Source organism: Mus caroli, chromosome 3 (assembly GCF_900094665.2).
Source record: "Mus caroli chromosome 3, CAROLI_EIJ_v1.1, whole genome shotgun sequence".
Taxonomy (NCBI): Eukaryota; Metazoa; Chordata; class Mammalia; order Rodentia; family Muridae; genus Mus; species Mus caroli.
In genome coordinates this window covers 148,962,331-148,990,012 of record NC_034572.1, presented here as the reverse complement: position 1 = coordinate 148,990,012, position 27,682 = coordinate 148,962,331, and the positions used below count along the sequence as shown (strand labels likewise).

The 27,682-nt window shown below is 38.1% G+C and overlaps 1 long non-coding RNA gene and 1 pseudogene across 1 annotated transcript in view; both read right to left on the bottom strand.

Moving 5' to 3' along the window:
- Positions 1–10,731: 10,731 nt before the first annotated feature.
- LOC115030627 overlaps positions 10,732–27,682 on the bottom strand; it is a 33,478-nt gene continuing 16,527 nt past the window's right edge. The window contains exon 3 of the long non-coding RNA XR_003836225.1: positions 10,732–10,812. This is a non-coding gene — a long non-coding RNA (uncharacterized LOC115030627). The remainder of the gene's footprint in view (positions 10,813–27,682) is intronic.
- LOC110291951 lies at positions 18,592–19,320 on the bottom strand (annotated as a pseudogene).

Below are 27,682 nucleotides of genomic sequence, written 5' to 3'. Positions count from 1 at the left end.
GAAATGCAAGATTACCAGGTGGCATTTCCTGCAATGAGAATAAAGAGAAAGCTTGAGGTGGTGACATTTCTTGTTTGGCCTGTGACTTGACACTCTTTTACTGTAGACATGATCTACTCACTTATCCCAAGACTTAAATGCATATATAACATGACTTTTCTTATACAAGCACATACATTGGGAATTTTATGGCCTGAGTGTAAATTGGCGAAAAATTACTTATAAAATCTGTTTTACTCTGCTCCATCCCATCCTCATCACAGATGAGTTTTGTTATTTCACTTTTGTTATTTTTCTAAGCATCTAGCCTCTCACCCTTATCCCAAGGATCACAAAAATTCTCTATTTTCCAGTTCAATTAACAACCCCAAGATTGTTGTAGGAGTAACAGAAGCAACAACAATTAAATCCATTAAAACTGCCACGATTTTGGTCACATACTCTACCTTTCCTCTTGTTTTACTGAATAAATTCTCCACATTCTTCAACAGCATTAATTGTGTTCAGTGAATACAATCCTTCCTTGGTTCCTCAAGAACTTGAGCATCTCCCTCTCTTCCTTCCCAGTGCAATCATGTTTCCAGTCTTTAGAGGTGCACTCATCAGCTTACATAAACGCTGCAGTTCTTCCAAAGACAAATAACTGTATCCAACACAGCCAATGAGTTACCCACCAACTTCCTTATTTTTCCTTACAATGAAGCCACTGAGGAAGGTATCTGCCACTGAAGTCATATCTTGGAAGAATTCCTATTATAATTCCACTGTTCTGTATTCAATCTTAATACATAGAATGAGTACACATAAACATAATCTGTGAGTGAGTGGGTAATACTGTGAAAGAATCAAGTTTTCACTTAAGACAACAGATATGCTAACATTTACTCAGAAAGTGACATAGAAAAGAAACAAAATGAGGATGGTTGAGGGACCAAATTCACCTAAAACAATACAAAAACAAACAAGGTTTTCAGGGACAGAAACTTAAAGTTAAATCTGGAGCAACCAAGTGAATGACAATCGATGACTCTTGAATTCATAAACCAAACTGGAGGTGGTGCATTTGCTAGGGCCCACCTCCCCGATGCATTGCAGTCTGTAGTCTACAGGACTCTGCTCTCTAAGTAACATTATTTTCTGATCTACTAATCTTGAGGTGCTCATCTATATTATTGTATGTGTAACTTTATTTTGTTTCTTATAACCCAATATTCAGGTTCTATGAACTGTAGTTTCATCAAGGATAAACACCTTTTCTTTTCATACTTTGTAATTAAATTAAAATATTTAATTTAAACTTTTGTTTTCATTGACGTAGTCTCTTTGTTTATTTTTAATAATTTAATTTTAATTTTTATGTTTATGTTTATATCCACGTGTCATTATGTAGGTATGACACATGTACAGGTACTGGTGAAGGCAAGAAATTAAAGGATTTCCTGAAGCTGAAGTTACAGGTGAGTTTGAGCTGTCATATGTGTGCTGGGAATGAAACTTGAGTCCTCTGAAAGACCAGCAACCCCTCGACCACTGAGCCATCTTTGCAGCTCTTGTCCACTTATTTTTAAAATTTAATACCCATTATCTATTAAAATTCATTTTTATAGCACCCACTGTCACTATGGCTCCATGACAGGCTTACAGTTTTCATCATTGATATTGCTCAGGCAACACTGGACAGGAGAAAGTGTGGTTTTTATTTTGTAATGAATCCTCAAGCCTAGTGTATATTCAAAACAACTTTTCTCCACAGTTCTAGTGTCATCCTACACATTTGGGTTGGGCTGCTTTCCTTTGATATTTTAGAACCAACAACTTTACTTCAGAAGAAATTGAAAGCAGCACCTGACTCCTTGTTTTGAGACATTGACCCACATCCACTTTTATTCAGTGTTATTGGAAATGGGTTTTTAATTCTCTTACCTTGCCATTCTCCCTTTATCCTCAGTGTATCTTTGCTTTCTATGAAATGATAGCAAATGAAGTACATTCATGATAGTTCACTCATTTTATCTGTCACTAATCAGGTATGTAAAATTGAGGTATCTAAATATTAAATTTTCTTAAATAAATAAAAATAGAGATTACTATTCACTTAATATTATTAGATTATGTGAGGAAAGATCAACATAAAATGAAGGTCAGCTTCCAACTTATCATTTGTGGGCTCTTCTGTTTTCCTTTTTCCTTTGCAGTCAGATATTTGCCTTCCACTTTAAATTATTACTTAATGTATTGATGTTGAATATGAACTATATATAAGCTGTTTATGTCTCTTAAATATTTGGAGCAAATGCAATTTTTTAATATTGTATGAAAAAGAATAAAAAAGTTAATATTTGCAGCAGAGTTTTTTTAATCCCTCTAAGAAGCAACAATCCAATATTTTAAACACATAAACATAGATATTCTCTGTCTCTGTTTCTCTCTGTCTCTCTCTGTCTCTCTCTGTCTCTCTCTCTCTCTGAGTATGTATGTGATTTTATGTGGGTATCACTACCCTGATATAAATGTGAACATGTTTTGTAGCAAAGAATAAACAGGAAAAACATTTGTATGCAGCAAAATGCATTACCCAATTCTTCAGCCACTTCTGAAGTTCTTGCACAGTCAGCTGTTAACAGGAACGGGTGCTAACTCTTAGAATTCTACAAATTTCATCAGTTTGTTTGAATTTGCAGCCCTGTGGATGACCCAGAAATGTTTTTTATGTGTTTCTTTCTTTCTTCTTTCTTCTCTCCTCTATCTATCTCTCTCTTTTATTTTTTAGCTCTGTATCCCATTTATTTCATTCATTCATTCATTCACTTTACATCCTGCTCACTGCACCCTCCTGGTCACCTTCTCCCACAAATCTTCACCCCTTTCCCCTTCTCCTCTGAGTATGTGGGGGCCACGCTGGGTATCTGCTCAATCTGGCACATCAAGTCTTTGAGAGGCTAGGAGCTTCCTGTCACACTGAGGCCAGACAAGGTAACCTAGGTAGAAATACATATACCAAGGACAGGAAACAGCTTTTGGGATAGCCCCTGGCTCTAGTCGTTCAGGATTCACATGAAAATCAAATGGCACATCTGCTACATATGTACATATGTGCAAGAGGCCTAGGTTCAGCCAGTGTATGTTCTTTGGTTGTTGGTTCAGTCTGTAAGAGCCCCAATGGTCAAGGATAGTTAACTGTTGGTCTTGCTATGGAGTTCCTATCCCCTTTGGGGCCAGAATCCTTCCTCCTGTTGGTTAAGTAATCCAGTCCAAAAGGACATACATGGTATATACTCACTCTAACCAGGAAAAAAAAAGTGAATATCAGCCATAAAATATAGGATACCCATGCTATACTCCAGAGACCCAAAGAAGCTAAACAAGAAAGAAGACCTAAGAGAGGATACTTGGATCTCACTTAGAAGGGGAATGAAAATAAAGAAAACAATTAAAATTTTAAAAAGAAGGGGAAATAAAATAGTCATAAGAGGCAGCTGGAGGGAGGGAATTTGGTTGGAGAGGGAATGGGGAGGGGTATGGAGTGTTCAGGATCAAGGAACAGGAGAGATGGCCAGATGACTATGGAAATCTGCAATAGACAGGGATGGAGAGGGACGGGGCATCTCCAGGATGAGAGAGAAACCTTGGAGGAACCCAAGAGTCACTGGGGGTGGCCTTAGATGTGAACCTCGGTACTTAGCATGTGCATGACACTTGGGGTCTCCTATGCTATGTGTGTGTTTCTTTACAAAGAACTAAAGGTGCACCTGAAAGGGCCAGAAGAGTGAGGTTTTGTGGTACAGTTCTTAACTGCTAACTATGGATAATTGCATAGATCATAAATTTTAATGAAAGCAGATAAATTAGACTTGAAGACATCGTTCTATATACTGGTATCGTAATCCAGGGTTTGAGAGCTGAGAGCACCTAGGAGTTATTTCACTAATAGGCCATCACTTGAAAGAGAGGCCCATTGGACTTCCAAACTTTATATGCCCCAGTACAGGGGAACACCAGGGCCAAAAAGGGGGAGTGGGTGGTTAGGGGAGTGGGGGGGTGGGTATGGGGGACTTGTGGTATAACATTGGAAATGTAAATGAGCTAAATACCTAATAAAAAAGAAAAGAAAAATCATTATTTAATAGATTTAGCCTCTAAAACCCACAAAGAAGAAGTAATAGAATTTGGTCCCACAGTTAGTTTTGAGTGTGCTGTGCACTGTAATGTGCTGCTAATCTTCATCTTGTTGTGAGCACCACTGGGATGCAGGTGGATGGTGAGATGTGCATTCTGATTCTAAAGGTTTTTGTTAATCACCTTTTAAGCATCAGTGTGCCCATTCACTAACCACATAATATCTGCTTAATACTTCACTGTCCCAATGTAAATGGGGATGACTGAGAGCATGCAAGAAACCAGTGCCAGAATATGAATGTGCTTGGAGGCATTTCCCTGGCTCTAGAACTCTGGGTTTCGTTCATTTAAGAACAATTGTTTGCTGTTACTTATTCTATTTTTTCAGTGTCTAAAACTCAGAAAAATTAAGAGTGGAAAATTATTTATTTTATGTTATAAAAGTATATTTATTAGTAGTTTAATCACAGACCATACATACATAGCATGTTCATAGACCTACACAAGCATACTTTTTATTAAGAAATTTTCTTTTGTAGCACCCAACACTCTATGCACGTTATTCAAGTTTTTTTTTACATTTATTCATATTTTTAAATCATCATACAGGAGCTTATAAGTAGTTACAAATAACATATTATAAATAATAAGGACAGAAGTATGGCTTTTGGACATCCAAGTGTGATCTGGTTTTAATGAATTTTAAGCAAACAATTTCACAGTCTCCAGTTATCAGAAGGAAGGGAGGTTGCAATGAACTCTCTTTAGTGTCTGACTGTGACACTGATAATGAACTGTTACAAAGTGTAGCTTTTGGTGTGGGGGCATAATGGCATTGAAACTGTGGCATCCAGGGGAACAAAATACCCATGGAAGGAGTTACAAAGTGTGAAGCAGAGACTGAAGGAATGACATCCAGAGACTGCCCCACCTGGGATCCATCCCATATACAATCACAAACCCCAGACACTATTGTGGATGCCAACAAGTGTTTGCTGACAGGAGCCTGATATAGCTGTCTCCTGAGAGACTGCCACTGCCTGACAAATACAGAAGTGGATGCTCACAGCCATCCATTGGACTGAGCACAGGGTCCCCAATGAAGGAGTTAGTGAAAGTACCCAAGGAGCTGAAAGTGTTTGCAGCCCCATAAGTGAAACAAGTATATGAACTAACCTGCACCCCCACAGCTCCCTATGACGAAACCACCAATCAAAGAAAACACATGGTGAGACTCATGGCTCTAGCTGTATATGTAGCAGAGGACGGCCTATTCAGTCATCAATGGCAGGAGAGGCCCTTGGTCCTGTGAAGGTTCTATGCCCCAGTATAGGGGAATGCCAGGGCCAGTAAGTGGGAGTGGATGGGTTGGTGAGCAGGGGGAGGGGGATGAGGAAAGGGGGTACTTGAAATGTAAATAAAGAAAATATCTAATAAAAAAATTTAAAAAGAGAAACTGGGGCATTCACTCTGATTTTCAGTCTTGTATTGTTTGAACAAATATCAAGGGTCTAACATTTTCATATGCATGCATAGCCCAGAGCCCTCTAATTACACCATGTGTCCCGACATCCATGTAGATGCTCTCCTCGACTGGTTGAGAGAAAAAAAAATTTAAACGTATGCTCTAATGTCAGCACATCAACCAGTTCTCAATGGCCCAGCAAGAAATAGTCTATATGTCAGTCACAAGTGACAGAAACCTTAGCTTCTGTGCTACAAGGTCTACTAGGTTAAACACAGTGGTCATAAGATGACATTTAATGCTAGCTTGAAGCCTGTTAATGTGTCATTGCACTCTGTAAATTAATTCTGTTATTGTGCTAATGACTCAGGAAGAAAGGCAGAGATAAGAATTTTCTACAGGTCTGAGATTTTGAGGGCAGCAGATCAGACTGACTTTCTTTGGTGTTTTCGAATTGTCTTGGATGTGTAAATTATCAAGATACAATGATTCCTTGGCAAGACTCCAGGGGAGGAAAAGACTCGTTAGGCCCTAACCAGACCAAGGAAACCACCACTTTCTCGATATTCCTCATTTTTCTTCTGTGGCCGTCAGCTTACTTAAACTATTTTTCTCTCAACATCTAGGCTCACCATTATGCTCAATAAGAACTCTTTAAAATATAGATTCTTGAATATCAAAGAAACATTTCAAAAAACAGCTGTGCCCTAATAGAAGGCTGATTGATTTCTGATTCCCTTTAACATAACTAAGTAGGGCATCTTGAATCCAGCTCAGCTGAAAATGCTTTTCTTCTAACACTAAGTTGGCATTTATCTAATGATCCTAATGAGAGCAAATGCTACATGTTAATATTGCTGCAGAACTGGAAACTCCTTAAAAAACTAAACAGAATTTTACTTAACTTGAAAGAAACAAGTTTTTGGAAGTTTCCTCAGTGGTTTAAGATAATTGAGACCTATTGTCTGAGTTACTGTCTTTGTGGTTTGTAGAAGTAGCATGCATTTTAAAAGTACTGAGGCTGAAGGAGAATTTCCATATTTTAGGATGCCCTTTTTCCATCCAGTGTATGTGTTAGTTGTTGCCAAATGAACTCCTTATACATCAAGCTTATATTAAATCACATTTCTTTTGCTAGATTTAAGTTCCTGCATCACAATTTCTTTCCTTCTGTAGGTGGCAGCCAGAAGTGGACATTCACCAATGGAAAAACTGGTTTGTTCCATCTGAAGTAAAATAAATAAATAAATAAATAAATAAATAAATAAAGGAAGTAGCTATAGACTGGAAGCACGAAAATTTTTCTTCTGATTACTTTCTATAATATAAAACTTATACATTATAGTTCTGGAGATGGATGAAGGAATTTTTAAGAATTCTCTCTTTAGTGGATGGGAAGATCGTTCAGTGGTTAAAAACACTTACTGATTCATACCACCTACATGGTGACTGACAACTGACTGTTAATACAGTTTCCAAAAATGGGATATCCCCTTGTGGATTTTATTGGCACCAAACCTGAGACATGCACAGGCTCACGTGTGCTCTCTCACACACATATGTGAGTGTGTGCATATACATGCATATACATATATTATACATATAAAATGTATATAATGTACATATAATATATACTATACATATAACTTATATATACATGTGCAGGCAAAACACATAAAAATAAATATATACTTAGATAAACAATACAAATTCTGTACTTTCTTGGTTGTGCTTGGCACCATGATGGCTGCTAAGCTTATTGTAGGTACATCAAATTTTTGAGTTGTGGATTTTTACATTGATGTGATAAAAGCCAACTTTTGTTGAAACTTGTTTGACACAACGATTTCTAGAAAACAGATTATTACTTGTGTGATACCTTATTTTAATCCTTCTTCCAAGAAAATCATTAATGGAGTGTGACCATTTCTTTTTAAATTTTATTTTATTTTTAATTTATTTTTTATACTCCATATTTCATTCCCCGCACACCATTCACTCTCCGTCTGCACCACATCCCACATCTCCTTGTGGATGCCCCCACCCCGTGCTCCACCTGACCTCTAAACTCTCTGGGGCTTCCAGTCTCTAGAGGGATAGGTATATCATCTCTGAATGAACACAGACACGGAAGTCCTCTATTATATGTGTGTTGGGGGCCTCATATTAGCTGTATATGCTGTCTGTTTGGTGTTACAGTGTTTGAGAGATCTTGGGGTCCAGATTAATTAAGACTGCTGGTCCTCCTACAGGATTGCCCTTCTCAGCTTCTTTCAGCCTTTAAAATACCAGTGAGCCCATTTCAGCTTTGTATATTAAAGATTTTCCTAATTAAAAATAATATTGTGTTCTCTGCCATAGATGTTCCTGAGTCTCTTAGGTAAGCCTGTTTCAGGACCACACATTTCAAACATATTTTTCAGAGATTACAATGACAAACATTGAGATTTTATGTGTTTTCCATTTTCTAGCCATTACTTTTGTATATGTGGATGAGTGAATCTGTAGCAAACTGCAGTGATATTTTTTTTCACCAAGCTTACAAACACATCCCTTACCTGGATGGTCTCACTATCCCAGGGGCATGCATTATCATGCTTGCTTTGCCTTCCTCTCATCACACAGGAACTAGGACTCTTACTGGGTCACAGAGTAAGGTAAATACATGTTTATAGACCATATGATTCCAATTTGATACAAATTCATTGCTTGCTTGACAAGATCCTGTGCATGGAGTAGCTTTGAACAATGCACTGTGCAATATGGGTAGGGACTGTTCTCATTATGCACAGTTAAGTGCAATAGAAAGTCTTCATGGGCATATTTTGCAAGCTCACATATAAACACTGCAATGACTCTACAAGTCCATAGGCCTCTTGAAAATCCTCTCAGCTGTGTCATCTTGGTGGGTGTTCATAGTCTTACACATCTTTATGATTTTACTTATGCAAAGTGTGTAGGGTTGCCCAAGTGTGGTAGGGTTCTCTTGTGTAGATTCGACATTCATCAGACATGCAAGGATACTTCCCATCTCCATCTTGTCTTATACTCTCTGCCAGTTAGAGCAGACAGAAACACAGTCACTCAACTGTGCTAGTTTAGTATCTCTCTAATCCTATCTGATCTTGATAAATTTCAACCACTGAAGTCCTCATTTTCTCATGTAAAAATGAGGCGAATATATAACTGTGGTATGAATTAAAATGAGATGGCATACATGAGATGTTGGCTAGTCCTTTATGTATATTTATGTCTCAAATCATAAACATTTACAAATGAATATATTTTAACTGCCAAACAAAGACTTCTAATATATATATTTGGAAACCATGTCAACATGTTGAGGGACACTGATATTATGTGTAAGGTTTAGAAACTGGTTTTAACTCCCATAAGTCTTTACAGAAGAACTTATTCAAGTTGAATTAGTCTTTATAGATAAGTTAAGGTTTAATAATTTTATTTGTTTGATTGATATATTATCAAATGTACTTTGATGAAGAATTTATTTCTCAGTTAATTGCTGTTCTTTGAATATCTCTCTGTCTCTCGGTCTCTGTCTCTCTGCCTCTCTCTGCCACCCCCTCTCTCTCCCTCCCCCTCTGTATACTATAATGAATATTTCCTAATAACATGAATCATAAAATGAAAACATCTAGACTCACCAAATTAAATTTATTCACTATTCATGCTTCATTGGGCAGGGGTGACAGACTTGAGAAATGGTATCTGTCTACTTCTTTCTCTCTGGATCCATTTATTTTTATTTGCTCCATCTTATTCTATAGGGAAAAAAGTCAACATTTTACCAGACCTCAAACAACACACAGTTTATGTTCCATGGTACTGGGCTCCTCATTGATTCTCTTCAAATTGGATCCTTGGGAATGATTTCCTCTCTTCTACAACCTCTAATGATTCCATCTTCCTTCCAATATACAGTCCTACAATGTTCACGTTTCTGCCTGGCTGTAAGTCACATATTACATATGAGATATTTTTAATTGCTTCTAACCCCTTGTAATTTCAGTTTGAAGTATGCATATACACTTCTTACATTATATTTTGAAGTCCTTGGTATCACAAGGTTGGATGAACAGTTTTTTAGTTTACAGGAAAAAAAAAAATGACCACATGTTTGTGGTGCATTGTGATAGAGAAGGCTAAACATGAAGATGTGTCCATTATTCCCCTAGCTGGTGGCACTAATAATTTTTTTTGGAATTATAGAAGCCTTGATTTTTGAAACTAATTTTCCAGAATCGAAGTTGACCAATGAACACTAGTTTCTACATTTTAGTAGACAAGGAGAAATGAAAATGTGTGGCCTAAGCGTGGCTTCACAAATGTGATGCAGCCCAACCAGAAGATTGTTCACCTCTGGAAACTACTGAAGATCTACTTTAAACGTTATTGAAACATAGGTGATTTTCTTACAAGATGCTTTCCGCCATTAGAGCCTTCTCATTTCGTTCAGCCAGAAAATACTTCACAGGCTGTAGGTTGTATTTCTCTACCTGTACTTTTCTGCAGCTAGTGAATTCTCCAAGGAATCTCTCTCCATGGAGACCAAGCCAGACAGCCCAACTATAGGCTGTTCTTGAGATCCTGTTTGCAAGTAATGATTCGGATAAACTGGAGATTGGTTCCCTTTCCTGAATCTCTGGCAGCTGGAATAATTCTCCAAAGACTCCTCTTTGGAGCAAACAGATGGTCTGTAGGCACGTGCTTTCCTTGGGATTGTACCAGCTTTGAATAATTTAAACTTCCAAATCTCTATAAAACTACTGTATTCCCTTTTCCCAGTACAATTTTTTCCTCTTCTTACCTCAGAAATTCCATCTCTCTATTTTAACATTTGGCTGTGACTTCTCTGTTTTGTGAGGGGCTTCATTGTCATGTGTCTCCCGCTGCTCTGTCACAGTTTCAGATAAGTATAGCTTTAGAAAACTAAGATGCTTTGAGAAACTCCTGTGCTGGTGACTTTCCTACTTACCATTTGCAAAGCACTTTGTATACATAAACAGCACATTAGCCAAGTGAAGCTGTTATCACAGCTCCTGTTGGGTCGCACGTGGTTCCTGCTTTAGAATTACCTCAAATAGGTTCACAGAATTTTATCCTTGCATTATGAAGCACTCAATAATTTGCAGGAACTTTGGTGATTACTTCTCTGCCAGCCTGCTTCAGAAGAAGCCAGTCCCCGCTCTGCTAAGGATTCACTGCCTTTCCTGTGGAAACACAACAAAAAGGTCATGTGCAGAGTGGTTTTCACAGAGTTTGAACTTTTCTTTCCAAATCTGAAGTCTTTCCATTTTCAAATTAAGGAGTTTGTCCAAACATAGTTCAGACATTTCTATGTGATCCAGTGAACTGAAAGTGTGTGCCTTAGTCTGTTGTACAGAGGCACAAACCATTTCAGCTCATACTGCAAACATTTCAGGCACTAAAGCCATGACTCAGTTCTAGAGGATCTTCTGGGCTGTGCTCAGATTTATTAGCACTCTCTTCTTTTTCAAAGATGGCTGAGGTACAAGAATAAAGACCGCAGAGGCATGTGTACACAAGTCATCAAGACTATACTGAATTTTGAGTAAGATAGCCATCTCATCTGAGGAGATGAAAAACAGCGCTCTCTACAGTGTGCAATTAGCTTTTACCAAGTGATTTTCACATTGTCTTTTGTTTCAGTCATTTCTTATAAAGGCGATTTTACCTTTGATCATACTATGAAAGCAGAAGCTAAAGCCCCAGAGAGACTTTGTCTTAAGTAGATTCACCCAGAAATGGGAGCCAGGGAAAAGCTCTGAGTATTACAGCACCAGGTTCTATATTTTCTCATGTGGAAAGAACAAAGTAAATAGTAGAGTATTTAGGGAACAGCCAGATATCTTTCATCATGGATAGTATTTGTATTATATTCTTATTAATTTAAGAAATAAGATATAAAAGTCATTATTTTCCGTTGTTTGTGTATGAAGTTTGGAAAAGTGAAACTCAGGGAAAGTAAACAAGACTAAGAAAACTCATGTGTTTGACAGGATTCTTCCATATAGAATCTGATGATGAAAATACAGAACAATAACCAATAATCAATAACCTTTACATGCCTCTCATCTCATCCTTTTCAACCATCTGTGGATGTAATGTCACCTTCATCCCTTGCAAAGTGTATCTACAAATAAGCAAATTTCCCAGGGTGTGTGTTTTCCATGTACTTCATCCAAATAGTCATTTTCTACTTTCATTCCATTTCCCTATGAAGGCTATACTTTATCAATTTGACACAAGTCATGGTGTTCTGAGAGGAGGGAACTTATGGAGCATTTTAGTCACAAGTCACTCATGTTGGAGAGCCCAGTTCAGTGTAGTCAATGACATTCCTGGGCAGGTGGTACTGATTTATATAAGAAGGCAGACTTAGGAAGCTAGAAGGAGCAAGCCAGAAAGCAGCACTCCTCTGGTTGATGCTGCATCAGCTCCTGCATCAAGTTTCATGCCTGGGTTCATGCCCTGAGTTCCACACAGTTCCACAGGCGATGTGGTCAGACTGTAAGCTAAAGTGAACTATTTCTCTCCAAATGGCTTTTGTTTATGGCTCTTTATTACAGCAATAGAAACTCTAAGACATTCCCATAGCTCACAGAATGGAAACACATCACTAATTTGTTTCTTATTCCACACATTTCAACATTTGGCCAACTGGCATTTTCTTCTTTGATTTCTTGCTTTCCTGGGAGTTATGGCTCAGCAAAAAGCAAATTCTAAATACACCACTTATAGCATTTTCAAGGTGACTTTTGGCCCGAGAAGCCCATACTCACTCCTGGGTGTATCTTATCCTTTCCCTGAGCTCCTCTTAAGCCAGTGCTCAAGCCTCTGCTAAAGTCTCCTAAGAAACTACAACTATGTTTTAAAGTATCAGTTTTTATGCTTTCAACTCAGAATTTTAAAGGTAAGAAACTAAAATGTGAATCCAAAACAATTTAAATTGTGCAGCAGTTTAGTCCATAGACTACTTCATTTAAGAACCTGATAGAGGGGCGGAGGAAGATGGATGATGGATCAGGAGCTGAAACTTGTACAGGTTTCAGGATCTGAGTACAACTAGCCAAGTCCCAAGTCAAATGTATCCATGACCCCAGCAGCACAGGTAAGCAGAGACAACAGCTATATATTTCAGTGGTTATCAGCATACAACCAAGATCTGCTAGAGACCCTATCTCAGAAGACCAAAGCAGACAGTGGAAGAGCAGGGCACTTAACACCTTTAAGCTAGTGCATATTTTACACACACACACACACACACACACACACACACACACACACACATGTTCATGTGAACCACGAGAGAAGCATCTTAATAAAATGGAATCTCACAAAGTGCTATTTTGTCATAAAGGGGCTTTGACACATTGCTGACTCTGTCTTCAGGGCACACCCATTAAGATGAAAAAAATCTCCAATTGTGAGGGGATGGACCTACATGCTGCCAGCCTCTAGATACCCTTCCCTTAGCTGGGCTGCCTGGTCTGGCCCCAGTAGGAGAGGATGTGCTTAGTTCTGCTGCAACTTGACGTGCCAGGGATCTTAGTGCTAAAGGGGTCTTCTCTGAGGAGAAGGGAAGGGTAATGACCGGAGCGGCTTGTGAGGGTAGAGCTGGGAAGGAGAAGAGGAAGAAGGGCTGCAATTGGGATGTAAAGTAAATAAATAAATAATAAAATAAAAAAGATGTTACTGAATTGGAAAAGACTTAACGGCTTGTTCTAAGAGAATAACTGAAATCTGCTTTGCTTTACGTGTGACACTCAAAGTACTGAAGGTCACACACTGATAATCACTTTTACTGATTTTCTCTTTCTTAAATTTGAATTCCAGCTCTTTTCTTCTGTTTTTCCTTCCTTCCTTCCTTCCTTCCTTCCTTCCTTCCTTCCTTCCTTCCTTCCTTCCTTCCTTCTTTCCTTCCTTCCTTCTTTTCAGTTTTTGTGTGTTGTTTGTTTATGACTTACAATTTGACTTACCTGCTGTCTCCTTGAAGTCATTATTTTAACCTTAGAATTTAAAAGCATTCATCATGACCACTCACGACTCACCTTATTTTTAGGGTGCAAATTGAGTGGTAAACAATTTCACATGAGAGTTTTCTACCTTCACCATAAAAGTCCTCATAACTATTAAAATGAACTTTATTATCTTCAGAAGGCAAGTAAACTTTTATTTTTAAGCAGGGTTTTATTCCCCCTATCATGTATGCACAGTTGGTAGTGAGAATTGTAGATAATTTTTCCTTCTGTACTAACCACTGAGGCACATCACCTCAGTAAGTACCGAGAATGATAATGGGAAGTGCTTGCTGGTCACCATTCATGCAAGTGCTCTGCTGGATCCAGGATTCACAAAACACCTGGAAGCAGTCACCAGCTTGTGGAGTAACTCAGCTTATTTGTCTAAATATCTCTTAATACTCCATGTCTCTGTAGTGTGGGGTATGTTGCTGAGGCAGGGTTGACATTGAACAGCATAGGTTGGTAAAGCATGCAGACCATGACATGGGCCATGGGCAGGCCACCAAGGATTATTCTGAAACTTCAGCAGTTTAAGTCACTGTGGCTACTGTGTTAAATCCAGACATTTTCTGCTTCTGTGAAAGGAAGTTTTATTGTCATAGAGACAGTGCATTTGTTCACAGATTGTCTATAACTGCTTCTCTGCTTCAACTTCAGAGTAGTCTATTCTAGGCAGAGAAGGTGTTGCTTGCAAAGCTTTGATTGTTTAGGATTTTTCACAGATTTATAAAGACTCTAGGCTCTAAAAAGTCACTGAAAGATTTGATCCAAAAGATAACATTATCCTTCTACCTTTTGGAAAGTTGGACAACAGCGCAGAGTGTGAGTAAACTCACTCCTGGAGGTGATCAGGGTTTTATCCTACTGTACTCCACCTTTCCCTTTCTTTTGTTCACTCTTCATTGTACTTGGTTACACCTGATATTCAGACTTCTTGCCCAATATATCAATGTCTAAAATGTGAACCTTAAAAATATAAGTGGGAGAAATTTACTAGATTTGAAAGTGACATTACAGAAATTAATTCATAATTATGAGAAGCATAATATGGTCTGAGAAGCATCCTGACTGGACACATTTTAATGATACTACATTTACTATTGCTTATTTATCATAGGTGGCCTGGACACACCAACTCACAGAGCATCCCCCATTCTGTATAAAACATGCAAAAATAGCTCCGTGCATTCTCAGATTCCCTACAAACCTATAAATCCCAAAAGAATGCAAAAGCACTAAATCACATTGCTTTCTTCCATGTAGTATCTGGAATGCTCATATTTTGATTAGATATTCTTCTATGCTGAAAGTTGAGATGGCAGACTAATGCCATGCTACTGGTGGGTTCAGTGAGTACCCGAAGGTCTTCTTTTCCTCTTGGAAACTGACTTCACGTTGTGCTATTTTCAACTTGTGCAAAACTATCCTGATGAAATCAAGGTATCATATTGCAATTGTCTCATTTTTACATTCTCCCACTGTAGTCTGTTGACCTTTTCAGTATTCGAAGCAAGATTTCCAAGGAGCTGCCCAGTCCTTTCTCCTCCTATTAAAATGTCCAGTGACTTGTTGTAGGGACTGAGATGACTGGCCAACTGAGAGGGAGAATTTTAAAAAGGTCACAATGGTTCAACACATCATATATTTCTTGGGGTTGATAAAGTGTTTTTAATGTGCACTTTAACTATTTTTAAATAAACGCCAAACCAATGATTCTATAACAGAATATATCCTGCCAATGTCTTTTCTAAACTGGATCTCACTCGCTTTTATGAATTTTGCTTGTACTTACACATAGAGAAGTGGAAGGTACGTAATCCATGTCAAAATGATAAAGTTTTAAGCAGTGTGACAACTACTTATAATTATCATGAGTCCACTCAGCTATACCAAATATAAGAATAAACACATAAAACTCATTCAAATAAAAGACACAATGTCACTTCTCTAGCAACATTTCGGGAATTTTCTTTCAGCATGTCTTCACCCTCAGTGAAAGGACACCCACTTTGCATTATTAACATAACGTGTATAGGAAGCAAGTTTAAGGATGATTTCGCAAAGGGAAGAATTAAACGTATTTCAGAGACACATGAGCATCCCACAGTATACTTTGGTCAGGAATAAATTTCAAATTCCTTGCACATCCAAAGCCAAACACATTATGACACAAGATAGCACTACCACAGGATTGTAACATTCACTATCTGCAGTATATGTAAATGATACAAATCCCTGGATATAATAATCATGCAAAACCATTATCTTCTGCATTTTATTTGGTACCAGGGGACATAGATGTTGCCTACATACTCAATTCTACAAACACAAAATTGAATAAAGGGTAGGAATTGGATACAAGTATATATTTTTGACATGCAGATTGTGAAATTTGTTCAAAGGTGTCATGGAAACTAAAATAAAGAGTGACCAAGCGTAGTGTTAACAGAAAAATACATCAGCATACACTAAATGCAGAAAAATGCAGATAGTATGTATTTCAATATTTAGAATTTCAATAATAATATTGTTTTTAATTATGAGGAAATAAATCAGGAGCCTTACACTGGAAATTTAGGGAAATGAATATAGAGTACTTATTTTAAAACTCAAGTAACATTTCAAAATCATAGTCACAAAACCAGGCTTTGGATATGTGTTTATAAGATCAGTGTCTCTCTCTCTCTCTCTCTCTCTCTCTCTCTCTCTCTCTCTCTCTCTCTCTCTCNTGTGTGTGTGTGTGTGTGTGTGTGTGTGTGTGTGTGTGTGTAGAAGACTACATGTTTAACATTCTGTTAAGAATAGCTCTTACATGGAAGAGAACTGCTGATATGTGCACTGAATTAACAACTTTATTTCTAGATTTAATACTTGGAATTATATTGCAACATAAAGGCAAAATGAAAACTTACTAAAAAAGCCTACTTCTTGAAATATTAACTGTGAAGTCCATGTACTAAAGTGAAAAGAAATAAAAACCATATATGATATAATATCTGCCAAGAAATTATAGTCTCCAGGGTGATTAGGATCAAACAAATATGCTTTTTTTCTGAAGTAGAATTTTATACTTTTTAACATGGTATTATACTCAGATCTGGCCATTTCCTCTTTTATTTTAGTTTTGGGAGAGATACTCTGGTTACCTAGTAAGACTGCAAAAGTGACCTCATTTTAGACACATGAGCTAACTGGGAATGTGCTTTGTAATATAGCCCACTCTGGGAGAGTGGTATATAATGATTAAAATGTGACAACCTGAAGGTTGGTTAGACTCATATCATTACCAAGAATTTCACACATAGAGTCTGTTTTTTATGTTAGTTGTCCTTAAAATTCATCGATAAAATTTGACTTTAAAATAATCTTTCTAATCTAATGGTATTCCTCCCACTACTTTTAATTAATAAACTTGTATTAAGCAATTTGTAGTCACAGCAGAGTAAAAGTACGTGCATGTCTGCTCACTCAGCATGTGGGCCAACCGTGATCAACACAACATCCTGTGTCAGTGTGGGACTCCTGTGATGCTCAATAAATCTGTGATGACAGGCTGACCTGTATTCACCCTCAGAACAAGAGGCCTCACACACAGCGTTCATGCTATGGTGGTAGCAGGTAGACACTGGGATATAGCAGCCACTGGAATCTCATAAAGGCTAGCCCCACTGTCCTGTAAAATCCTTGTTTCCTGGTGCTTCCACACTATCTCCGGTAGCGATTTGTCTTCAGTGGTCAACACAGCTTTGCCATTTGCAGATCATCATAAGGATGAATTCACCTAGAATTCTGCATTTCTTTGTAGCTCCTTTTATGTTTGACTCATTCACAGTCCTTCCTTGTCTTTGGGTAGCTTTCTTTCTCATTCTCTGGATATACTCCCACAGTGAACGATGATTCAGGTACTCCTAACTTTCGACAATTGAGTTAAAATGAAGCCACTTCAAGATATGTGCTCCTCACGTATGGAAGATGAAATCTCCTTGGATTTGTTGTAAGGATAGTGTTTTTCAGTAAATTAATTAGATTTAATTAAGTACCAAGCTGTGTTTGTGTTAGACTCCCCTGAACAACAAATGGGATGGCCTGCTGCCATTATGTAGTGGTGTCCTGTTCCAGAACTACCCTTTCAGGAAATGTACAGTACTGATTCCCTGGAGTTTAATGTAGATTTTCCTAGCACGTCCTTTCCTAAGGCAACTTTTTGTTTCTGCCTACTTGCAGTCTGTGTATATTTTTGGCTGAGTAGTCAGCTTGGCTCTTTAGCCCATGTTTGAATTAAATTGTTCATTGTCTTCATATGGAGTTTCAAGGAGCCACTGTATATTTTAAACAACAGTGTTTACTATTTTAAGCTCTGCACATATTTTTTTTCCAAAAAACTTCAGTTGACAAGGTTATTTGAACAGCAGTTTTCTTTTTTATGGGTGATAAACTTATCTGGCTTATTATATAGGTTTGGCTCTGCCTTGGACATTGTACCTAAGATTGATCACTTTGTGTAGCTTCCTAGCCTTACATTCATCTACCGAATGCATGGATTCTAAATTGTCATTCACTAGTTATACTGTAAACAAAGTGACATCTCGCCTAACTCAACGGGCCACATATCGACAACTCATATATATGGCATAAGTAAGATGTGAAATGAAAGTTCAGTGCCTGATTCTACACAAAACATAACAAAGGAGAAAACTACAACAGACTAGAGTGACTTTATGAGACATTGAAAATAATTTTTTTCAAGAGGAAATTTAAGTTTATTTAATATACAGTTTATGCCTGACACTGACAAAAATGAAAATGCTATTTACATAAAACAGGTTAAAAATACACACTATCTGTATTTTAACGTAGTAATAACCCATGGATTCAAACCTGGCTTCCAGCACTTGCATCATGTAGTTAGTTTACCAAGAGCTATACCAAAGAGCAACATTGGCAGTGGGTCCCACACCTCACCTTCGTGGCCTGGCATCCGTGGAGGAAGACACAGTCTCTTCAGCACACATCCCAGTTCCCGAGTCTTCCAGTTCTGAATACTCAACAGTTTCTTCAAAGTTATCCAGAGGTTCATTACTCAGGCTCTGGATTACTTCGGCCATGTACTGCACGTGCTCAGCTACTTCTGCAAAGTCTTTATTCTCCTTTCTCAGGCAGGCAAATTTCACTGTCCTTTTGTTCAATTTCTTTATGAAGTTTCGCTTTCTCTTTCAGTGCTTCACAGAGAGCTTTCTTCCTCTGTCTTGCCATTTCTTGCCAGTACTGAGAAGATGGGCTTTCTTTATTTATTTATAAGATCAAATGCTTCCTGGGTGAGGTCTCCAACATCCTTATTTTCATTAGCTTCTGGACCACAGCTTGAAGTCTTAGATGTTAACTGGTCATCCCAAAGCTTCCTTTTGAACAAGCCTTTTGGCAACTCATTTTCTCTGCATCAAGGGATCCATCTGCAGAAGGCTGGATCATCTTCAGCATTCTCCTTGGGACAGGACTATTCTTCACATTCTGTTGGGCTCCCTCCTGTTTCTGCTTCATACTGAGATTCATTTTACAGCAAGTTGGCCAGAAGAGATGAATGTCCAGAGTAGTGGAGGGATGAATTGGCTAATTGCCAAACTCCTCAAGGATGTCTTAGTTAGGGTTTCCATTGAGTTTCAGGAGTTTAATCCATTATCATCATGGCTGGGAGCATGGTGGCTTGCAGGCAAATGTGGCACTAGAGAAGTAGCTGAGAATTTTACATCAGGATCCACAGGCAGCAGGAAGAGAGGGAAAATAAATTTAAATGTGGATCAGGTAGAAAAGTTGCTATTGGGATCAAAGTGGGAAACTGAATGCAAGTAAGCATGAGGGATACACTGTCACACACTAAGGCAAATAAATCACAGAATCATGTCCTGTGGTGGTGGGCTTTTCCACCCAAGCTCCAGTTCATGAAATAACGACGCTAAGAATTATATATAAATAAATGCCTAGGCCATAAGGTTGGGCTTGTAACCCTTCTAGCTTATAACTAATGAACCCGTTTCTTCTGTTCTACGAGTGACACATGGCTGGTTAACTTTCCTCAGTTTCATGTGATTGTCTTCTCTGAGTTCGGGGTGAATCAACTCCCTTGTCCATCGTTATCCCAGAATTCCTCTTTCCCTAGTGAAACTCACACCTCCTCTTTCCTGCTCAGCTCATTGGCCAATCAGCTTTTTACTGGCAGGTGATGCTTCCATACAGTACACAAGAGATTCTTTCTGCACGATGCAAATTCATTTTGAATTTCTCACGCCGTATTCCAAATCGTTGTCCAGATTATTTCATCATCTGTGTTGAAAATCATAGTTTTGTGCCCATCTGTGGCTATTTTCACGTTCTCCTCCAGCCTGAACTATTGGATGTCATTTGCCAATATTACATATCTTTATTTCAGTGACGTTGTAGTGTGCTGAAGCCAAGTAGCATAACAACACCAATCCCATTCATCTTTCTAAATTTTGGGTTAAATATTCTGTCATTTAAGCTTATATACACATTGTCATACCAGCTTGCTTTGCTTGGACATTTGCCATGTTGGAGATTTAAATTAATTGGGGAAAATAACATCACCTTTACATTTTTCAAACCATGAGTGTGGCATGTCTGTTATTATTTTAGTTCTCCTATGACGTACTTTATCAAGTGGTTTTTTTTTACCCTGAGTATCTTTTGGGTATATGCTATTTAATCGAATCATGTTATGTATAAGTTACAGAAGTAACCACAGGAAACATTTGCTTCTCAAACAAGCAACAAGCAGTCAAGAAAAGCTTTGTATTAGTTGCCTTTTAGGTAAATTCAAATGATGAGTTTATGTTACACTTTTATTTTTCGTTGGCAATTATATATGTATACATACATGTATGTTTTTACATATACTTCATTATATTTATAGCAGCACATATCAACTAAGCCCGAGAGTATGCTGAAGTTGATGGCCATATGTTCTCACTTTCAGTTCTTCATTGCTAGTATAGGAGAGCTGTGGACTTCATAAGAACAGTGAGCCCCACTCATCTGCCATGACTGATTATTGAATCCAAGAACTTTATAACAATTCTTTCAAATTTTCTGTATGGTTGAACATATAATATGTAAATTCAGATAGATTTACTTCCAGATTCAAGATTCCTGCACCTTTTCTTTATGCTTACCTCTCCACAAGCTCTTTAGAGGTGCTGCCTAGCAGGGGAGTTCTTCCCTTGCAGTTGATCTTTGCATCCAAGCTTGTGATTTTCTCATTTCTTTCTTGCACATTGCTCCACCCTCCAGCAAAACAATGGGCTTCTAAAGGAGCTTTTGATACATACTCTTTAGGGATCACTATGATCCTGGCTATAGTGTTCCCTACCCCATCTGCCCCATGGGCTCATGGGAATCTTACAATACACAAAAGCTTGTAGTCTGTCTCTGAGATTCCTCAAGTCTTATTGCCTCTTGCATTTATCAAACGTCTGAATTCAGAGTCTCCTGTTAAATGACTGTGAGCCTCTATGGAAATGAATAATCAATCACAGACTTCAAGAAATGGTTATGATGGGGTCATTCCACTTCCACAAAGGTGCAATCAGGAGATGATATGGTGGAATTAGAACCACAGCAGAGCAGCTATCAAATCCTGATCTTCTTAAGCCTGCCATCCAGAACATCTAGTTCTATTCTGCTGTGATTCAATATAAGCCCCCAAACCTTTGAGATACCCACATTGAAACCTTGCCTACTGCACACCACGTGCCGTTCCCTGGGATGGTTCTGTTCCCTGCCCACAACTCCCTTCCACAGTTCTCTGTGCTCCTCACACATCCAGCATCCTGGTTCTTCATTGTAACTTCTGTTTCAGCCTCAGAGCTGCACATGCTATTTCGTCATTGGATGCTTGCAGGAACTTGGAAGCTAGCACACGGCGTGGCCTGGCAACTATCCTTAGAATATCAGCAGATACTTCAGTCACTCTGTCACCACCACATCTGCATATCTACAGAGCTGATGTCACATATTTAATGCTGAATCCACTGGGTGCTTCTCATTGCCTCCACAGTGCAGCAGAGCCTGGGTAACCAGGACACTGGACCTTACTATCAGACTCTTCTTTTCCCCTGTGAGCTTTTCTTTTTCTTTTTCTTTTTTAAAAATTTTTTTAGTTAGGTATTTTCCTCATTTACATTTCCAATGCTATCCCAAAAGTCCCCCATACCCTCCCCCCCCCCACTCCCCTACCCACTCACTCTCACTTCTTGGCCCTGGGGTTCCCCTGTACTGATGCATATAAAGTTTGCATGACCAATGGGCCTCTCTTTTCACTGATGGACGATTAAGCCATCTTTTGATACATATGCAGCTAGAGACACGAGCTCCATGTGTACTGGTTAGTTCATATTGTTGTTCCACCTATAGGGTTGCAGATCTCTTTAGCTCTTTGGATACTTTCTCTAGCTCCTCCATTGGGGGCCCTGTGATCCATCCAATAGNTGACTGTGAGCATCCACTTCTGTGTTTGGTAGGCCCAGGCATAGTCTCACAAGAGACAGCTATATCTGGGTCCTTTCAGCAAAATCTTGCTAGTGTATGCAATTGTGTTAGCGTTTGGAGGCTGATTGTGGGATGGATCCCTGGATATGGCAGTCTCTAGATGGTCCATCCTTTTGTCTCTGCTCTAAATTTTGTCTCTGTAACTCCTTCCATGGGTGTTTTGTTCCCAATTCTAAGAAGGGGCAAAGTGTCCACACTTTGGTCTTCGTTCTTCTTGAGTTTCATGTGTTTCACAAATTGTATCTTATATCTTAAATTTGTACCTTCAGACTTTTTAAACCAATGATGTGTATTGTCTAACACATCTGTGACATACCCTGGAATTTTTCTCTTGTCATTTTGTAGAAATCTAGTCTTCCTTTGGTGGGGCTAAAATCTCTACCAATGCCTCTCCCTTTATATTCATTTAACACACTTGTTTTCTGGCCAAACAAGATTTTCAAATGTTTCTCCTCCACTTCTTTTTAATCTTGTTTCTTCCTCTAAATCGGGGTAAATGCAGATATCAATGCATACATTCCTGCCAACAGGTTGAGTACACTGCTACTTGAAGTTCCATCCTCTAGATTAATCAGTATATCACCTGTAGAACCAGCTTTCAAGGTGTCTCAGACATCATAACAATTTAATTGTAACTTCTGTCATGTAATGAAAAGGACATCCCTTGGTCAAATCTCCAAGATCACTGTATTGCATCCGAAATCTGTTTGCATGCCTGCCAGATCCAGTATCTTAATGACCAGCATAACTGTATGTTAAGTTTGCCTCTAGTCTACCTCTCCAAGCTGCCCAAACTCCTGCTGGTCCAGTACAAAGATTCTTCCATGTCATGCAGCACAATAACTCCAGCAAGCAGCTTTCCTTTACCAGGTCTTTATGTGAGGCACCATTCTGTCACTGTAACTAAATGTGAAATGGGAGCTAATTTAATTGCAGGGATAAATATCCTATTTGGGCTTCTTTTAGAGGTTTAATTCCATGCTTGGTTGATCATTCCCCTTGATGATAAAGCAGTAAATAATGTTGGCAGCATGTGTCCATGGAAACTGCTCACATCATGATCCCTGAGCGGTAATGAGTTGAAAGAGCAGTGAGCTGAAGTTCCAATATGCCCATCAAGTATAAGGTTGCAGTCACCAACTTCCTTCAACTGGACTCCACATTTTAATATGTATCTTTTGTCCCAATAGTGCTAAGGACCAAGCATTTAACATGTGGTCATTAGAAGATATTTAAGATATAAATATTAGCAATGGGACACACAAAACCATTGGCTATAATGTGATATGGGAAATACCGCTAAGGGTTTAAAAAAGATTTTCCCCTTTTTCTTGGCTTACCTCTTTATTTTATTTATTTATTTATTTATTTATTTATTTATTTATTTATTTATTTCAAGACAGGGTTTCTCTGTATAGCCCTGGTGTCCTGGAACTCACTCTTTAGACCAGGCTGGCCTCAAACTCAGAAATCTGCCTGCCTCTGCCTCCCGAGTGCTGGGATCAAAGGTGTGCGCCACCATGCCCGGCTCTGCTTACTTCTTTATTATTGATCTATTATCTATCTTCTATATATCTTCCAATGTATCTTTCTCTACTGTCCTATTTACTTATCAGCTATTGTGGTAACATGGTGAAGAGATTGAGCCACGGTGAACAGTACGTTGAGGAACTGTAAGAGAAAAAATGCAGAGGGCGTTTTATTTCACTTTCTTACTTGGATCTTTCTTGGATTTGTTTTTGTGCCTCTTGAGTACAACACTAAATTGACATTCAGTTTGTAAGACTTGTTCTTGTTGGATATCAGAACTTAGCTTATAACCCAATATGGTCAGTGTACGCTGAATTTGGATAGGGCTTCTGCCTTGCTTTCATGCTGACTCAGATATAATCTGTACTACATGGCAGGTCGTTATGTACAAATTAGCCTGTCCTGAGAACAAACTGCTCTCTTAACATTTAGTATACGTTTACTGGCATTCATGTATAAAGAACACTGAAATGGAAGTTTCCACAACACCAGACTGTAGTCTGTCCAATTCTTTCAGGTCCTCAGATCCCAGGTTCAGCAGACAAGATCAAAACAGGTCAGCTGAGAAGTTGACAATCTATGATCGATTTTTCATCTATCTATCTATCTATCTATCTATCTATCTATCTATCTATCTATCTATCTATCATCATCATCATCTATCATTTATATATTCATCAATCATCTACATGCCTATCTATTACCTATCTACTATCTATCTATCTATCTATCTATCTATCTATCTATCTATCTATCTATCATCTATCATTTTCATATTCATCAATTATCTATATATCTACATACCTATCTATCTTCTATCTATCTATCTATCTATCTATCTATCTATCTATCTATCTATCTATCTATCTATCATCTGTTATCCTTCTATATATATATATCTATCCATATATCATCTATCATTTATCTATCTATCCATCATCTGTTATCTATATCTACGTCTACCATGTATTGTCCATCTATCTATTGTGTCCTACTGCAGACAGTCACTTTATTTTCACATATAAATTAAAATTTTCTTGTTATTTAAAAATGTTTCTTCTCTGAATTCACTACAGGTTCAACATCCTCTGTCATTAATATCAGTTAATGTGATATTGGCCTGCATAAATGACATACTAAATTTTATAAGTTTACCTACATTCTATGGATGGATACAGTGTTAAAATTAAATATAATGCTAGTATTCAGTCTAAAACATAAAGCAATGGGTAACTTGTCACTAAATTTATTACTTATTCTAGTGTAATTAATAAATTAGTTTCAGCTAACAGTGGCTTGCTCCAATAATATCAGTTAATGATGACTTCATATGTCATATTTGAAATGAAAGTGTAAATTACTTTAGAGGTTTTGGAATGAGTGTTATTGCAATTTAATATTGATCTAAAATTTTCATGAATTCCTAGATTATTTCCTGAAAAGTAATAAATTACTCAATATTGAATTAGTATCCTAATTAACTGCACAATAAATAATGTAAATGACCTAAAGTAATTAGTTTTTAGAGTTTACATAATTGATTACAATTTATAGAAAATACTGTAAGTTTTTTTTATGAAAAGTTGATCCATTTAGCAGAAGTAAGGAGAATGAGCCAGCACTTATCAAATCATTACTCAGAAGAAACAGCCAGTGATGTTCAGGAGAAATATTCTTCCTTCCCGTCCACAGGGGAACTATTTAATAAACTGCCACTTCAATGTGCTAAATGACGTCCCAATGGACAGAGAGGAGACGTCTCTCAAGCTCTAATTCGCACTGTGGGAGCAGTTCACTCACTGGCAAGCACAGGCATGACGTATCAGACTCAAAATGCCAGCACATTCATGCAAATATAATTGACAGCAAATGAAAGGTGCAAAAAATTACATCCCCTTATTTTCTCTTCTAAATGTGAAGTCCATGATTCACCAGTGCATGGCTGAGAGAAAGGCATCTTATGAGTAGTAGGAATCTCATCTGACATTTTAACTTAGTGGGGTCTTCCCAAGGATTTTTGTGTGGTGAGACTCAAATAGTTTCAAAATCTGCTCAGGTGTTCCCACTGAAGATGAATGAAGTTTCTGGAAGGATCTTCTTTGGATTAACACAGTTGTGATAATGAATCAGTTTCATTTCTTTATAAAATTTTGGATACTTTATGAAATATTGGGGATATAAGAAAATAGAAAAAGTAAAGCAGAGCTTTGTAAAAGCAGTTCTGGCAAATATATATATTACAGTCCAGTATTTATCCCCACTCCCAGTCTACCCTCCTATAGTTCCTCAACCCATTTCTCCTCCCCACATCTCCAAGAGGATGTCCCCACCCCACCAGCTCCCCCAAACTCCCGGGAGCCTCAAGTCTCTGAAGTGTTAGGTGCATCTTCTCTCACTGAGGACAGATCAGACAGTCCTCTGCTGTATATGTGCTAGGGGTCTTGTATCAGATGATGTATGCTGGCTGGTTAGTGGCTCATTGTCTGAGAGATTTTGGTGGGCCAGGTTAGTTGAGACTACTGGTTTTCCTATAGGGTCGCTCTACTCTTTACCTTCTTCCAGCCTTTCCCTAATTCAACCACAGGGGTCTCCAGGAAGAGATATTCTTGGCAAACATTTTTCAAGAAACTAATTTGACTTTTCCAGAAAGAGTGAAAAGTCAGATCAAGCATTAGGGCCACAATTTTCTGGAGAAGACCAGCTCCCAGCATCAGCTCCCAAGTGCACAGCAGGTTCCTGGTTACATTAATAAATCTGCCTGTTGATGCATTCCTTCAAGGACATTCCACAAAGGATAAAAAAGAATGCCCAAAGAGCAGTAAAATAAAAAGTTTTGATATGGGTATATATCCTGAAGGTATACATACATACACACACACACACACACACACACATACAGTGTGTGTGCATACTAAATATAAATAATGTATTAGCTAAATATATAATTTTAAATATATATTAACTAAACATATATAATACAATATAATACATAGTATTATATATGATATATATTAGCTAAAATGTTCTTATGTGGGGTGACAATGTTCCTTCAAAGAGCCAAAGGCCACTTAACAAATTCTCAGTACCAGGAATAACATGTCAATTTTGAGTTGTTGGTAAGTAAGAATTTTCCAAGAGACTCCCCCAAAATTATAGCCTATTGCTATTGTCTCTGGTTCACCCTCTTAAATTAGAGACTATGTACTTCAGAAACAGAATCCAGAGACTCCTAAGCTGGAAGTTACTTGATCACCTGCACCATAAGGACTAGCTTTCATGATACCAGAAGGTGTTATGCAGATTTCCAGAAGAGGGAAGCTACCAACAGTCCAACCAGCTGCAACACCTACAAACCACAGCTTTTACCAGCATGACACACTAAACCCAAGGGTACAGTACTGCTACTTATACATTGGCAGTAACTAACAGATCTCTAATTGAATTTAAGACCCACTGAATAGGAAGAAAATCATGCATTGTATTAGAAATATGGCTTGCCAACCAAGGCTATTGAATTCATAGGTCTTGAAGGAGCTCCTACAAATACCACTTTAATAAACCAGCCTAACCCCTAAATATATTCTTTTTATTTTATTTTTTTCATTTTAGCAATAATTTTTTTTTACTTTTTTTTTCCATTTTTATATTAGGTATTTAGCTCAATTACTTTTCCAATGCTATACCAAAAGTCCCCCATACCCACCCACCCCCACTCCCCTACCCACCCACTCCCCCTTTTTGGACCTGGCGTTCCCCTGTAAAGGGGCATATAAAGTTTGCAAGTCCAATAGGCCTCTATTTCAAGTGATGGCCTATTAGGCCATCTTTTGATACATATGCAGCTAGAGATAAGAGCTCCGGGGTACTGGTTAGTTCATATTGTTGTTCCACCTATAGGGTTGCAGTTCCCTTTAGTTCCTTGGGTGCTTTCTCTAGCTCCTCCATT